Below are 17,500 nucleotides of genomic sequence, written 5' to 3' on the forward strand. Positions count from 1 at the left end.
TACCAAAGCAGTTTTGTAACTGATGTTTATCTGCGAAATTAGTTTTAATGAAAAGATTTAATTTGCTTTACTTTTGTTGTTGTTGTTGTTGTATTTGAATTATTTTAGTTTAGATTGCAAGGCAAAGGTGCATTGGTGATTTTGTACATTTCTTGATGCAAGACCGATGGTATACTATATATGGGAAGTAATCGTTGCTGTAGTCAGGCTGCGTGCAGAGGACAGTTGCGTCCCTTGCAGTAGCACCACCACGCTCTGCTTGTGATTGAGAGAGAGAGAGAGAGAGAGAGAGAGAGAGAGAGAGAGAGAGAGAGAGAGAGAGAGAGAGAGAGAGAGAGAATGTGTGCGCGTGCGTTGGTGTGTGTGTGTGTGAGTGTGTGTGTGTGTGTGTGCGTGCGTTGGTGTGTGTGTGTGTTTGTGTATGTGTGTTTGTGCGGTTGAGTGTGTGTGTGTACGTGCGTTGGTGTGTATGTGTGTGCGCGCGTGCGTGCGTGTGTGTGTCTGTAGTACGCTCGGGAAGGTCGTGGGAATTCTTGTATGGGGTACGGGGCTGCGGTTGGAGGTGGCCGCGGGGGGGGGGGGGGGGGGAGTGAGAAGATGAGGAGAATCTCATTGTCTGGCCAGGGGTCTGTTGATTTAATCCTGACCGCGGTATTGCTTTCATCATGCCCGGGTGACCTCCCTTCTTCTCACCCAGCTGGTGTCTGGATATTGTCTTGTCATCCACTCCCCTCCACCCGCTTCACCCGCTTCACCATACCCCTCCACCAACACCTTGATTCCCCTATCAAAGGGCTACACCATACCCCTCCACCAACACCTTGATTCCCCTATCAAAGGGCTACACCATACCCCTCCACCAACACCGTGATTCCCCTATCAAAGGGCTACACCCTACCCCTCCACCAACACCTTGATTCCCCTATCAAAGGGCTACACCATACCCCTCCACCAACACCTTGATTCCCCTATCAAAGGGCTACACCATACCCCTCCACCAACACCTTGATTCCCCTATCAAAGGGCTACACCATACCCCTCCACCAACACCTTGATTCCCCTATCAAAGGGCTACACCATACCCCTCCACCAACACCTTGATTCCCCTATCAAAGGGCTACACTGGAACCCCCTCTTAAAGACTCCAAAATGGTTGAAAAAAATCAGGTCTACAAATGGAGTGAGCCTTAAAATGGGGGTATTTTTTTTTACGGATGTTATGAACAGAAAATCTGAGAAAACTTTAAGGATTGAAGGGGAAGGGATGGGGGGGGGGGGGGGGGGTCTTAGAAGGGGCGTTCCACTGTATACTTCCCCAAGGCTTGTGCTTACCCTCGCCTTCACTTGGTCACTGCATGGTCAGTCCTCTGTGTATCTCTTGGTTGACCGTGGGGACTTGATGTTCATATCAGTCAATATCTTTTGCCAGGGAGTAATAATCGAGAGGGAACGGAGGGCGTGTGTGTGCGTGTGTGTGTATGTGTGTGTGTGTGTGTGTGCGTGTGTGTGTGTGCGTGTGTGTGTGTGTGTGTGTGTGTGTATGCGTGTGTGTATGCGAGCGTGCGTGCGTGCGTGCGTGCGTGCGCGTGTGTGTGTGTGTGTGTGTGTTCACATCCATTCCAATAATTCAACATTTGTGCACACTAAATTCCCGCAAAATGTCTTTGTTGATTTCTGTATCATTTTCTAGATTATGATACTTGTACATCGGAACTACGTATCACTTTGGAAACATAACCCTCGTCTGTTTGCACGCGTTTTGCCTCAAATACAGAATTGTTGCTTGTCTCAGGCTGCCACGTTTTGACCGTAAATGTGTATTGTTTAGTATGTTTTGAACGTTTTCAAAAGCGTTTCTGCTTCTTCTGGTTCTATATGATGTTTTTGTGAACCAATTGTAGATAACCCAAAACGAGTAAACATCGTTTTAAAAGAATGAGATTCGCTTAAAATGTATGGCTTTTTTATGTTGTAATAATGTAGTGACTTTTTCATTGTTTACAAACGTTGTTTGACCGAGAACTTTACTCTGAGTAAGTAGCAGTGAATTTTTAGTATTATAAGGAAATAAAAAGAAAATCCGATTTTTCCGAACAGCACATTTATTCGCTCTTGATGCGAAGGGAGGTAAGCCACGGAAAATCAAGGAAAGAGAACCCCGGTAGATAGACAGGGGAGGCGTTGGGGTCAGGGGAGGTAATTGACCGGAATGAAAAGTAATGGGGACTTCTCTTTTATTGGCCGCGTCGTGAGTGTCAGTGCGCGAGTTCGTTCAAAACTTTGATGTGACAGAATGTGTCTGTCTGTCTATCTGTCGTCTGTCAGTCTGTCTGTCTGTCGTTTCTGGGACTACGCAGACGGCCTCTTGACGCTCGTTGTTGTGTCTGGCGGTCTTCGGTCTGCGACGCGACTGGCTCAGAAATTGGATTTCTGGCGGCACATTACTTGAATCCTGAGACTTTGAAATGGGATACTGTCGTCTGGTTAACGCATTTAGTTTTTCAAAGTACTTCTGTGGAGTCTTATTGCACACGTCAAAGGATTTATACGGTTACACGACCAGAATACTTGATTTTTAAAGGGGTATTTCTTGTACTCTTTGTTAAAAGTAAAATTGAAAGAAAAAAAACAAAACAGAAAATAAACAGACAATTACGGTTTGAAATCGCCCCGAATTCGAAAGCTACACAGTTTGGTTAAGGGTTTGGAATAATGTCACCCCAGGCCAGTAATACCTTAAAATCAGTGTCTGTCTCGTCGGCTCTTCTTCTTGACCTTAGAGTGACCGGCGGTGTGGTTAACGTGCAACAGATAACCCGTAATCAGCCACTGTTAACGTGCTACAGATAACTCGCAATCAGCTTCTGTTAGCGTGCAACAGATAACTCGCAATCAGCCTCTGTTAGCGTGCAACAGATAACTCGCAATCAGCCTCTGTTAACGTGCAACAGATAACTCGCAATCAGCCTCTGTTAACGTGCTACAGATAACTCGCAATCAGCTTCTGTTAGCGTGCAACAGATAACTCGCAATCAGCCTCTGTTAGCGTGCAACAGATAACTCGCAATCAGCCTCTGTTAGCGTGCAACAGATAACTCGCAATCAGCCTCTGTTAGCGTGCAACATATAACTTGCAATCAGCCTCTGTTAGCGTGCAACAGATAACTCGCAATCAGCCTCTGTTAACGTGCAACCGATAACTCGCAATCAGCCTCTGTTAACGTGCAACCGATAACTCGCAATCAGCCTCTGTTAGCGTGCAACAGATAACTCGCAATCAGCCTCTGTTAGCGTGCAACAGATAACTCGCAATCAGCCTCTGTTAACGTGCAACAGATAACTCGCAATCAGCCTCTGTTAGCGTGCAACAGATAACTCGCAATCAGCCTCTGTTAGCGTGCAACAGATAACTCGCAATCAGCCTCTGTTAGCGTGCAACAGATAACTCGCAATCAGCCACTGTTAACGTGCAACAGATAACTCGCAATCAGCCTCTGTTAGCGTGCAACAGATAACTCGCAATCAGCCTCTGTTAGCGTGCAACAGATAACTCGCAATCAGCCTCTGTTAGCGTGCAACAGATAACTCGCAACCAGCCTCTGTTAGCGTGCAACAGATAACTCGCAATCAGCCACTGTTAACGTGCAACAGATAACTCGCAATCAGCCTCTGTTAGTGTACAACAGATAACTCGCAATCAGCCTCTGTTAGTGTACAACAGATAACTCGCAATCAGCCACTGTTAGCGTGCAACAGATAACTCGCAATCAGCCTCTGTTAACGTGCAACAGATAACTCGCAATCAGCCGCTGTTAACGTGCAACAGATAATTCGCAATCAGCCACTGTTAACGTGCAACAGATAACTCGCAACCAGCCTCTGTTCTTCTTCTTGCATGCAAGCGTGTGTCTGTGTCCGGAGACTCGAATTTAAATGTTACGCAAACAGAGCGCCACACTCAATTATTACTCAACAACCGCGAGTTCGAGAAGAGTTGAAAAGGTGATGCAATGATTACGTCACTTTGCACAGGACTTCACTCTCTTGAATCTCTGCGTATTATGCCGTGACACTATCGTTTGCTGCGTATGTTTCGATCAGTTTTGTCACTATCGTTTCCTGCGTATGTTTCGATCAGTTTTGTCGAAATTATGCGGTTTTCCATTTTACGACTTCAGAATTCGCAGCATGTTAGAATGTCTCCTGGTAAACAATGATAACAAGAGACAGTGATGGCGCTAGTATTTTTTCAAACCAGTACGCAAACTTTTATAGTGCAAACAGTCCAGAAAAAAACGGTAGGCTGGTCATGGGAACCAGTAAGAGTCCAACTCAGAGTACTGGTTGGCTCACGTAAGTGTAGCCTATGCGATCGTAACTTTGTCTGTCTGTGCGTGCGTGCGTATGTGCGTGCGTGCGTGCGTGCGTGTGTATGTCTGTGGTAGAAACTCTAACATTTGAAGACGTCACATTACATTGACGTCACATTATGACGTAAGAGGGTTAGACGTCACGCGAAGGAAGTACTGAGAGTCTCGGTCATTATTATTTTGAGCGGGCCGAGACTAGTTGGCAGTCGTGTCCCTGTAAGTAGGCTACATGCAGAAAGACAGATCTAGATCTAGTGTCTCGCTTTCTTGCACAGTTTCACCTATGCTCTTTCTCTGTGTGTGTGTGTGTGTGTGTGTGTGTGTGTGTGTGTGTGTGTGTGTGTGTGTGTGTGTTTGTGTGTGCGTGTGTGACGGAGTGATTGAGTTTGTGTTACTGTTTGTCGATTTCTTACGTGAGCCTTGATGGCTTCGCCTCTTGTTTTGTGTGTGTTTTACCAGCGAAAAAACCCCGGTAGTTCTAAAAATCAACCGGTAGGTCATACCAGCAGCCAATTTTGTTCCGGTATTTTCAAGTTTCAACCGGTAAAATACCGGTAATTGTCGGTTAACGCCAATACTGACGAGACAATCATTTTTGCGCCTCATTTGCCTACTGGTGAAATGACCTGTCTACACAGGAAACATAGTTTTTGTCCATAGATAAAGATGCCCAAATGCAACCTTCCCCCTGTCCCATGAGACACGAGGAAGATAATTTCAGGAAGTTTTTTTAGAGCGGAGAAGTGAGAAAGAGGGCAGTGAAGGGAAATGAGAAGAAGGACTAGAACTGTAGAAAAAAAAGGAAGCCGGGGAAGACGGGAGATTAGATCACGTGACCAAATGGCGATCGATAAGGGGTATCAAAAGTGATCACATGTGAACCCCATAAAATTCTTGGAGACTTTAACGAAGACTTTTTGAATAATCCATCTCCCCACTTTCTTAATTTAATACAAAAAAACAATCTGCACCAGCTCGTTACTGAACCCACACGTATTACAGAAACTAAATCCTCATGCATCGATCTGATCCTGACCACGAGTATAAACTTAATCAGTGAAGTTGTAGTGTTACCCCCCATTTGTAGTGACCATTCTGTGCCATGTGTAAAATTAACGTCACAGAGACTAAAAAAAGGTCAGTTCAAAAGGACTATATATAATTATGCCAAGTTAGATGTTGATACATTTTTGTTTGAATTGAACAAAATTGATCTTTTGAACACAGTTTTAAATGCGTCCATTGACGAAGCTGCTGCCTTGTTTTCTGAACATTTATTCCGTGTTGCAAAAACATGTATGCCTGTTAAGATAATAACAGTACGTGAAGATGATGCCCCATGGATGACTGAACATATTTTACAATTACGAAACGCAAAAAATTGTATACATCAAGTTGCTAAGCGCTTAAATACACCTGAGCAGTGGGCATTATTCCGCCTGACTAGAAATCAGTATACAGATGAAATTCGTAAAAGAAAAAGAGATTATTTTCTAGAACTTGATGAGAGGATAAATTGTAAACAGAACTTCGGAAGCAAAAATTGGTGGCAACTTGTTAATTCCTTCTTGAAGAAAAAAGGTGTTGCATGTAACGAAATTCCACCGCTAGAAGATAATGGAAAAATTATTGATAACATTTGTGAAAAAACGATTTTGTTTAATAATTATTTTGAAAGCCAGTCTAAAGTTGAAAATCCAGACGATCCCCTGCCCGAGGCAAATTGGTGTAATACATCTTTATCGACTTTTGAATTAACAGAAGCTGAAGTTGTCCAAGTGTTAAGGAATTTAAATTTATCCAAGGCCGTGGGCCCTGACGGAATACATAATAAATTGCTTGTAGATGGATTACCTGTTATCGTTCCACCGCTTACAGTTCTCTTTAACAGATCCTTGTCTGAGGGTGTTTTTCCAGTTGTCTGGAAAACTGCTCACATTACGCCCATTTTTAAGAAAGGCGATAGGAGTGCTTGTTCCAACTACCGTCCAATCTCCTTGCTGAGTTGTATTGGGAAGGTGCTTGAAAAATGTATACAAATCCGTGTGTTTGGTTATTTGAAAAATTATGATTTGATTACACACTGCCAATCTGGTTTTATTGCTGGTGATTCGACTGTTTATCAACTATTGAGTATATATGATGATTTTTGTGTTGCACTTGATAAAAACATTATGTCACAGGCAATATTTTTTGATGTATCCAAAGCTTTTGATAAAGTCTGGCATCGCGGTCTGCTCCACAAGCTTGAGGCGATAGGTATAAGAGGTCCCTTGCTTGTTTGGTTTGAACATTACTTGAGCGATCGCAGACAAGCAGTAGTATTGAAAGGAACCAAATCAAGTTATGCTACCCCTTCTGCTGGTGTCCCTCAGGGTTCTGTCTTAGGACCTCTTTTATTTCTCATTTATATTAACGATATTGGTGTTGGTCTTGAATCAGTGTTGAAACTCTTTGCAGACGATACGAGTATGTACTTAAGTTTAGATAACGATGATGTACGAGCAGAGATTTTGAATTCTGATTTGGATAAAATTCGCACATGGGCTTATAAATGGAAAGTCACTTTTAATTGTCAAAAGACAGAATTGTTGGACATTTGTAGGCAACAAAATGTTTTACTTCCACCATTGTATTTCGAAGATGCACACTTAGTTGATGTTGAAAATCACAAGCACCTTGGCGTCATTCTACAAGGTAATTGTAAATGGGATTCCCACATAAAAAGTCTAATTGCTAAATGTAGAAAGTCAATTGCGTGTTTTGGTTTATTCAAGCATCGTTTAAACAGAAAATCACTTGAAGTTATATATAAATCCTTTATGTTACCATTGTTTGATTATGCGGACGTTATCTGGGATAACTGTACACAGTGTTTGGCAGACGAGTTGGAGACATTGCATCTCGATGCAATCCGAATCATTGTAGGTGCAGTACGTGGCACAAGCCACCAAAAACTGTATAACGAATCGGGTTTTGTGCCCCTGAAAGAAAGGCGACGTCGTCATAAACTTTTGCTGTATTATAAAATTGTAAATCGTTTAACCCCAGAATATTTATATTCCAAACTGCCGGTCCTGGTTTCCGATGTAAATCCTTACCACAGACGACGCCCTCTTGAACGTAAGTTTCCATTGTGCAGAAGTGAGTTATATAAATCTTCATTTTTTCCTTCAACGACAGCTTTGTGGAATAATCTTCCAGAAAATATACAACAAACGCAGTCAGTTGGTGAATTTAAAAGGTATTTGACCGATGGAGATGTTGTTGTTCCACCGTATTATTATTTAGGCAACCGCCAGGGACAGGTACTTCACAGCAGGTTGAGATTAAACATGAGCGATTTGCAACAAGACTTAGTTAACCGACACCTCTCTGATAATCTAGAATGTACGTGTGGAGCATGCCCGGAAGATTCTGAACATTTCTTATTACACTGTCCAAAATTTAAAGAACATAGAACCATTTTATTCAATAGTCTGCCAACACACGTTCTGGACTGCAAAACACTCTTGTTTGGAAATACTGATTTAACTATATCTTTGAACACGAAAATATTCTCTGTTGTACAAGACTATGTTATGTTAACTAATCGCTTCGGCTGATATTATATTAACTGTGCAATTGATGTAGCCAGGCATTCTCTCCCTCCCCCTCTCTCTCTCTCTCTCTCTCTCTCTCTCTCTCTCTCTCCCTCTCCCTCTCCCTCTCTCTCTCTCTCTCTCTCTCTCTCTCTCTCTCTCTCTCTCTCTCTCTCTCTTTACCCTATTTGTATAAAATATAATTAAAGATTATCAAGATAAGTGTTGAAGCTATCACTTGTTCGCCATGTTTTGCTATCTGAATGTGTATTGATTATAAGTTCAAGAACGTGTCCATAAGCAATCTGCTTGTTAACGTTCTCAATGTTGTTATTGTTTGAAACGTGTGTATGAGAATTTGAATAAACACGCTTAAACCAACCCCAATAAAATGCGCTTGACCTCCCCGCCAAAGTGATTTGAAGATCGTAGCGGAAAGATTTCTCTCATTTTTGGCGTCTTCATTTGGTGTACTTGTTCGTCGTTTGTACGGCATTTGTGTTGTTTGTCTCAGTCTGGCGTATTTATTTGTTTTGTTTTGTGTGTGTGTGTTCGTTTTTATTTCACTATTTCTTCAGGCTTTGGGTTTGTTGTGTTTCTTGGGCATCTTTTTCTTCCTTCTTTCGTTCTAATGATTTTTGGTATAAGACTATAACTCTATAACTCTGTAACTCTATAACTCTGTAACTCTATAACTCTGTAACTATATAACTCTGTAACTCTATTTAGTTCTCCTCAGTTTGTTTTCAATTGCATTAATATTTATTTCTGCTATCTTTTTTTTCGCAATCTATGAGGTCTTTGCTGAACTTTAAATCAGGTTTTGTTTCCTTGTCTTTGTTCAGGCTGGTGTAGTTTTTTGAGTCACTTGAGAAAAAGTGACTCTATGTAATCGGTCAGTGTTAGTCTGTCCGGCCGGCCGGCCGGCCGTCCGGCCGGCCGGCCGTCCGTAGACACCACCTTAACGTTGGACTTTTCTCGGAAACTATCAAAGCGATCGGGCTCATATTTTGTTTAGTCGTGACCTCCAATGACCTCTACACTTTAACGATGGTTTCGTTGACCTTTGACCTTTTTCAAGGTCACAGGTCAGCGTCAAAGGAAAAATTAGACATTTTATATCTTTGACAAAGTTCATCGGATGTGATTGAAACTTTGTAGGATTATTCTTTACATCAAAGTATTTACATCTGTAGCCTTTTACGAACGTTATCAGAAAAACAAGGGAGATAACTAGCCTTTTCTGTTCGGCAACACACAACTTAACGTTGGGCTTTTCTCGGAAACTATAAAAGTGACCGGGCTCAAATTTTATGTGAACGTGACTCATTGTGTTGTGAATAGCAATTTCTTCCTGTCCATCTGATGCCTCATATAATATTCAGAACTGCGAAAGTGACTCGATCGAGCGTTTGCTCTTCTTGTTTCCTTCTGTAACGCTATTCTTCCTTCCCTCTTTCGTTTCTTTTTTTTACACTCTCCACCTTGCGTCATTTTAAAGGGAAGTTGTGCATGGTAGATAAAATTAAGCGGTTATTTTGTAGGTGTCTCACTTTCATTTGGAAGCGATAGCACAGTAATCTGTCTCCTTTCGCTTTTGGTTCTCTTTCTCTCCTCCCCCCCCCCCCGCCTTATACAGTTCTTTTTGTATGCTGCCTGCAGCATACTTTAACACATGTGATATATTATGGGTGTAGGGACATTGCCCTACCACAGTCAAACCTTCTATTGCGACCACCTAATGGAGATTATTTCCAATTTTCAAGGTCAACTTCTGTGCGGACCTGCTACTGCCTTATCCCCCTTCGTGTGTACACGCACGCACAAGACCAAGCACGCCCGGGGGAAAAATCCTGTAACCCATGTCTGAGTTCGATGGGTTACAGAAAGACGACAATAAAAAGTCTTGATTAGTCAATTATGCTAGCGTCTAATCTGAGTTTTGTATTGTGCTGGTGTTCAGACTAAAAGCCGGGATACAATTTTACGACAGCATGGAATCTCGGTTCTCCAAAGTATACTTGGATGAAAAAAAAGATATTAAGAACGATAGTGCGATGTTCTCGTCTTGCGATATTTTTTACTCCTTTCTTTCTTCCTGGTGTGATTGTACATGACCAAGGTTTCAATGCTGACATGAGCAGTGCTTTTTTGTTTTTGTTTTGTTTTTGGAAGCGGCCATAAACCTACGACCTATCTCTTTTTATTCGTATCTCACTTTCCTGTGTTTTTTTTTCTCTCTTTTTCTTTCATTCTTTTTTCTACCAACAACAAGTTGATGAGACAGGCCATCGCGGGAACACGAATACACTGTTACGACTTCCTCCTAACCCTTCGGAGATTTCATGCAGTGGATCTCGGTACGCCTGATTTCCACCGCCGCCGTCTGGTAAACCATAAGATAAGATAAGATGAGATGAGATGAGATAAGATAAGAATACTTTAAATGTCCATTTTCATTGTACATAAATATGGACATTTGTCTTTTGGCACCCCATCGCATTACACATAACACAAACGTTCTTGACCTTTCTCGTTCTAGCTCTTGCTCCCGTGGCATTGAAAGTAACCGTCATTTTAACATTTCTAAAAAATTCGTCACAAGGTAACCACTGCGAGTTTTCAGAAATGATCAACGCTGAAGCCTCGTAGGATGTCAAATCTATGCTATGCTAACTTGGTTTTTTTCCCCCCAGAAGTAGTGTCTATTTGGGACATAATGTGGTTATAATATGCTAGGGGGATTTTAATCGACATTGGAAGAGATATGAGTCAAGGGTTGCATTGTGTCTAGCGGGGGTGTTTCCGGGATCTGAATAGGGGAGCTTGAGCGGGCGTTATTGAGCTAGAAGTAGCCCAGTGAAAAAGCCCGCATACCATACACACATTTTAACTCCAAACAAAGCGTCCGAACGATTATTGCACACGAACCTCTGCAGCTTTTTCTTTGGTGACGGTTCGTACTTCGCGACCAACGGTTTGCTGGCCGAGGCAACAGATGCAAATAGCGTATCCACTAATTTGCGACAGTCATGCGAAATCTTCTGTTGGATTTTTGGTAAAAATCAGAACATTATTTTTCTTTAGTTCAAAAAGTAGAGATACAGAGTAGTTTTTCAGCTTCGGTCTAGATTTTTTTGAATTTTTCGGGCGGGCTTTTTCACGAGTCGCAGTTCCCGTGTGTGAATCCGGCGAACAGGAACCCCGAGGTGGTGTTAATGGATAATGGTCCTCCCTGGTGCCTGAGCCCCTCTTTCTTTGCCCTTTTCACTACTCCCCCAACAAATGACGCTTCCAGTCTCTGGACCTCCCACCCCCTCCCCCTTTTTATCTCCTGCAATGTTCCTAGGGAATCTGGACCCTGGTTGCTGCTAGATGGATTGAAACCTTTTCAGTGTCTCGCCAGCAGCGATAAGGACTTGGATTGAGTCCCCTGGTTTTGTCACTCTTCTGCCAGCGGAGACTTGGAAGTTGAAAGCGTTGATGATTTTAAGTTGGAGTCATGTGTAGGCGTCCACACGCAAACTCTTACACTCTGCGGCCACATCCACTCACTCACATATATATATATATATATATATACTTGGTGGGCCATAAAAAGTGTCCACATTTAATTTGTTAATATTTTTCCTGTAAAGTGATATTTTCTTTTCTGTTTCAGATAGAATTTGAGACAAGCATCTTAGAATTCTTTTAAAGCCTGAATGGATCGCATTCCAGTACAGGAAAGGACCAAAATCGTTGAACTTTACTTTGCTACCAATTCTGTGGTTCTCGCCCAGCGCGCTTTTCGGAGAGAGTTCCCTGGCACACACTGTCCATGTGCGAGAACTGTGAAGCGCCTCGTGGATAAATTCAGGAACACTGGTAGTCTCGCAGATAACAATAAAGGACATAGTGGTCGACCATTTTCTGCTAGAAGTCCAGCTAACATTGAAGCAGTAAGGGACCGTTTGCAGGAATCCCCACGAAAATCAACAAGGCGGCTGTCACAGGAAGTCGGTATCTCGAGGACATCTGTACGAAGGATCATACACAAAGACTTAGGATTGTTTCCGTACAAGATACAAATTCTCCAACAACAAACTGATGCAAACAAAAGAGAAAGGTTAGAATTCAGTCAAAGCACTTCTGAAAGAATTGAAAACAACCCAGGAGTTCTCGACCTCATTTTCTTCAGCGATAAAGCCCATTTTCATTTGAGTGGACATGTCAACAAACAAAACATGAGATTTTGGGCACCTAATCAGCCCCATGAACACATCCAGCCACCACTGAGCCGCGAAAAAGTAACAGTGTGGTGCGCAATTGGCAAAGGAGGGGTTGTTGAGCCGAATTGGTAGCAAAGTAAAGTTCAACGATTTTGGTCCTTTCCTGTACTGGAATGCGATCCATTCAGGCTTTAAAAGAATTCTAAGATGCTTGTCTCAAACTCTATCTGAAACAGAAAAGAAAATATCACTTTACAGGAAAAATATTAACAAATTAAATGTGGACACTTTTTATGGCCCACCCTGTATATCACTGAGCCAAACTGAGTGCGCTTCAAATCTGTAATATGACTATTCGGTTCCGCGTCCAAAGCTGTCCGTATCAAGGCCAATGTAATGGTTTTTAACGTCACGTAGCTTTAATGCTGACTTATTAAGTATGAGTATACGGCTTTTTCTAAATAACGATGGTAACCCATTATCCCGTGTTGGTGAACGATAGAGTTACACAAAACACAAGTATTGAACAAAAAAGCTACACATTTTGGGGTAATTTTTCAAAACCTACTGGTCGCTTCTTATTGACGCTGGGCGTCAAACACCCAGTGTGTGTGGTAGCATTGCCGAGCCTTGTCTGTCGTCACAGCTGGTACTGTGGTAGGGCGACATTGCCGAGCCTTGTCTGTCGTCACAGCTGGTACTGTGGTAGGGCGACATTGCCGAGCCTTGTCTGTCGTCACAGCTGGTACTGTGGTAGGGCGACATTGCTGTGTTTGATATCGGGCTTCCCACTTCTTTTTTTCCTTTCATCTCTGTCAACAGGTGAAGGACATTTTGTCCTGAGAGGCTTCGATTTATTTTATGTTTGATTTAAATTTCTCTATCTTTGCGAGTGTGTGTGTGTGTGTGTGTGTGTGTGTGTGTGTGTGTGTGTGTGTGTGTGTGTGTGTGTGTTTAAAAATCCCTTTGTCTTCTGTTCGCCCCCTCCCCTCCCACCCCCCCCCCCCCCCCCACCGCCCGCCTCTGCTATTATCTACGACCCCCCCCTCCCCCACGCGCTCGCGCTCTATCTCTCTCTTTCTCTCGCGCACAGGCGTAATATTTGCTTGCGCAAGTTTATGGATATATATATGAGAGAGAGAGAGAGAGAGAGAGAGAGAGAGAGAGAGAGAGACAGAGACAGAGAGACAGAGAGACAGAGAGAGACAGAGACAGAGCGAGAGAGACAGAGAGAGAGAGAGAGAGAGAGAGAGGGCGCTGGCGCGAAGATCGGTTCCCGATGATATTGATTGTGGAGGTGTCAAGACGACTTAGCGTAATTGTAGAGGAGCGAGCCCGAGACATTGCGGTGATGGCCCCCACCAATTGATTGATTAGTGTAGATTTCGGTCTGTCGACGGAATTCGCTGCTGTCCGACACTGCTGCATATTAGACAGAAGTAGGAGGTAAAAGGCAGTGGTAAACGTAGTTTTAGTGACAGTCCTTTCCGTAAGAACTCCTTCTTCATCGGTGGGATGGTCAACTGATATGTCATGTAAACTAAACCTGGCCACATCTCAGAATGGTCATTCCATTGTTTGTGTTACACGGGATGGTCAGATGATATGTCATGTAAACTAAGCCTGGCCACATCTCAGAATGGTCATTCCATTGTTTGTGTTACACGGGATGGTCAGATGATATGTCATGTAAACTAAGCCTGGCCACATCTCAGAATGGTCATTCCATTGTTTTTGTTACACGGGATGGTCAGATGATATGTCATGTAAACTAAGCCTGGCCACATCTCAGAATGGTCATTCCATTGTTTGTGTTACACGGGATGGTCAGATGATATGTCATGTAAACTAAGCCTGGCCACATCTCAGAATGGTCATTCCATTGTTTGTGTTACACGGGATGGTCAGATGATATGTCATGTAAACTAAGCCTGGCCACATCTCAGAATGGTCATTCCATTGTTTGTGTTACACAGGAAGGGCTGTGCCTTTGCAGATACTGTGCATCCGAAAAATCGAATATTTACAATCATTGTATTATTTTCTGCATACATTATATACTGCGGTTGGCACCTTCTGGAGATTTTGAAAATTAGTTGACATTGGCTGCTCACGCCGAGACATAAGCATAAATTAGAAACGAACAACTTCCGGCCAAGTTTTGTGTGTGTTGGATGAGGATTGGTTCAAACAGACGCGACAGACGGTGAAATCGGTGTCCGCTCCCATGATGTGCAAGGCGAGGGAATTTGAAGAATTTAAAAGCTGTCTTAAGGAATATCATTTTCAACAGTCGTGTATAGAATAGTTGTTGACACTGAGACGGGTTGCTCCAGTGCGACCCATTGATTTTGTTTGTTTTGCGAGCACCTGCTACGACAGTTAGACTGATGGGTTTTCCGGAGCAGGCATTCCGTTTTGGACAAATGTCAGTTGTACTTGGGGAGGGGGGGGGGAGGGTCGGTGGGTGAGAGGGGCAGACAAGGGTACAAACAACTGAGAATTAAAGACAAGTTTGTGTTTTCAGTATGATAATTACAGGCATGAGACCAAGGGTAGGGCGGATGGTGGCGAGAGAGGTGAAGGGACGGGGAATTTTATGAGTCTGTCCAATAGTTATTGTGAGCTGCTGTGAGCAATCATATCTGGCACCCCTATTCTCGACGGATGGACAGACGGACGGACGACAGACAGACAATTTCATTCACAAAACCCTTTACCCTTGCCTTTAGAGAAAAGGAGGACATTTATAAGGACATAACTGAAGAAGAAGACTGTATAATTTACAAGAATCAACAAAACAGCAAACACAACAGGAACAACACCAACGACCACAGGCTGAACTCGAAGGTAAAATACCAGCTTTCGATAAACAAACTTACAGAAAAAAACCTCCCATAAAGCACAGAACGCTGCAGAGAGAGTCCAAACAACGAGGTGTTTGTTTTGAACGTTTCTGTTTACGCGATGGCATGTAAATCCATCGTGTGACACTTGATCAGTCGCCGACAAAACAGACAGCGGGCGACAACTGCAACATCAACATCCCACGATCACAATTATTGGTGCCATTGCTCGATCTTGTCACCAGCAGGAAACATCGGATGTCACTCCATTTGTCCGTTTGTTGTTTCACGGGGGCCCTAAAACTCTTCTGCGTCCATTTTCACCGGTAACAAATTTCCTGCTGCAGCATGGCGCTCGTTTTTTTCCACCCAATACATCCTCCCCACTGCGCTCCTCTCGTGTCGTCCCCGTCAGCTCAGTTGGTGCAGGGAAATTTATTTCTGCGCGCAGCCAGTTCATAAATCACACCCGGGGCACAGGAAGTGGGTGGATGAAGATAGGAGTGGGATGGGAAGGGGGGAAGGGTGGGGGGTTAGACAGGGGAGGGGCCCCGAGTAAACGAGCGACAGGTTACATCATTCAGTGTTCGGCCAGGTCTTCATTTTGTCTTGTCTTGTCCTGCGTCCCCGTGGGGATGAGAGAGGGTGGCGGTGGTTTGGGGTTGGGGTGGGGTGGGGGGGGGGGGGGGAGGAGAGGGGGGGGGGTGGAAGGGGCAGAGGTCCGGGAATGGGAGTGACAGGTGACATCGTTCAGTGTTCGGCCAGGTCTTCATTTTGTCCTGTCTTGTCTTGTCTTGTCTTGTCTTGTCCTATCCCCCCCCCCCCCAACCCCCCTCCTCCTCCCGTCGAAGTCTGGGAAGGAAGGACACGAGCGACGAAGAATGTGCGGCGACCTGGCACCGGCTTTGGGATTTCCTAACTAGACTGTCTGTGTATTGCGTTTACGCCAGCTGCTGGAGATTTGAGAAACTCCAGAATGTTGAAGGATGTCCATACCATACGTGTGCTTTTTCAGGATCAATTACATGTGATTGTGTGACGTGAGTGGTGGTTTATGAGATTGTTGAATGTGGCTGTTACTGGAAAACCATGTTTGCAATTATCATTGATCCTGTGCGAAAAAAATCCCAGCTTTGAGTAGCTTGAAAAGCATATTTTCGATTATTTTGGATCCTTTGCGGAAAAAACCCACCCTTGGCGAGATTGAACACCTTGTTTCGGATTATCGTGGATCCTGTGGAAAAAAAGAAGCTTGGATTAGCTTGAAAACTATTTATCCGATTATCGTTGATCCTGTGCAAATAAATACAACTTTGGATACCTTGAACACCATGTTTCGGATTATCTTTGATTCTCTGCGAAGAACATTCCAAAGCGTTGTATTGCTTGAAAACCTTGTTTCCGATTATCGTTGACCATCTGCGAATAGATTGAATTTTTTAAACGATTGTTATTGATCCTCCGCGAGAAAATAATAGAGCTTTGAATACAGTGATCAGGGCTAACAGTGGAGGATACGTGTATCTTTAACAGTGAGTCCTCAAGGTGATCTGCTGTCGTAAATACCGCGCTGTTGGATGCTGGATTTATGGTGAATTACGGACGATGCTGGCAATAGTTTTGCAGAGTGCGGGTAAAATGTCTTTCGCCCAGAAACTTGCCGTGTTGGTTGGTTGAGTTTGCTTTCCTGGTGCATTTGGGCCTGCTGCTTGCGAATTGTGCATTTGTGACACTCCACCACGGATTGAGTCGCATGTCACCTTTGCATGATTTTCATATTTTTACATTTTCCTAAAGAGTTTTTTTATGCTCTATCCAGTGGTGAAAACCGTTTTAGAAAAGAGCGAAAACTGTTTGAGTTATAAGCCTGTGACTAAGGTGACCCTCACACTGTTACCAGACACTCCTTGCGCAGAACCGCGCGAGGTGACATGCGACTCATTTCGTGGTGGAGGGTCACATTTTGCCTTGTCTGAGTTCATCTAGAGAAGATAACATTGCAACGAGGACGCCTGGCTGTAGCGGATTCATAACATGTTGTGCTCAGTCAAGCTGTGAAGGATCTGCTCATATTAATGTATGCTTGCGTCCAAAGTCACGTGCACACACAGTCACGGTATTCAGTTGAACGAAACAATATCTCTAAACCAAGCATTATTATTTAGATCACACAAAAAAACTTAATTTCTTTACAAACGTATTACCATAATATCATAGACCCACCAAACAAATCCAGTATCCAGGTTTTTCAATTGCTTCGTTTCCGGTCGATTTATGTGGAGCACGTGATGCGCACGAAAAATATTGGCGGTCTAGAAGTGTCGTCTGCGCAATGATCGCGGCGGCGCCCGCGGCTTTGTGATACGTCAGTCGTTAGACCTCAATAGGGTTGGTTGGGTCCCTCAAAGAGCAGTCTTTTTTGTTGACTGACGTGAGACTGTTCACGGTGCGAAATTGATTTCTCAAAGGATTTTCCAACAGACACAAAGGTT

The 17,500-nt window shown here is 43.5% G+C and overlaps 1 protein-coding gene across 1 annotated transcript in view; it reads left to right on the top strand.

The window, feature by feature from the left end:
- The window catches only part of LOC138946251 (peripheral plasma membrane protein CASK-like), a 177,971-nt gene that overhangs the window by 21,822 nt on the left and 138,649 nt on the right, over positions 1 to 17,500 (top strand). The window lies entirely within an intron of this gene.

The sequence above is a fragment of the Littorina saxatilis genome, linkage group LG13 (assembly GCF_037325665.1).
Source record: "Littorina saxatilis isolate snail1 linkage group LG13, US_GU_Lsax_2.0, whole genome shotgun sequence".
Classification (NCBI taxonomy): Eukaryota; Metazoa; Mollusca; class Gastropoda; order Littorinimorpha; family Littorinidae; genus Littorina; species Littorina saxatilis.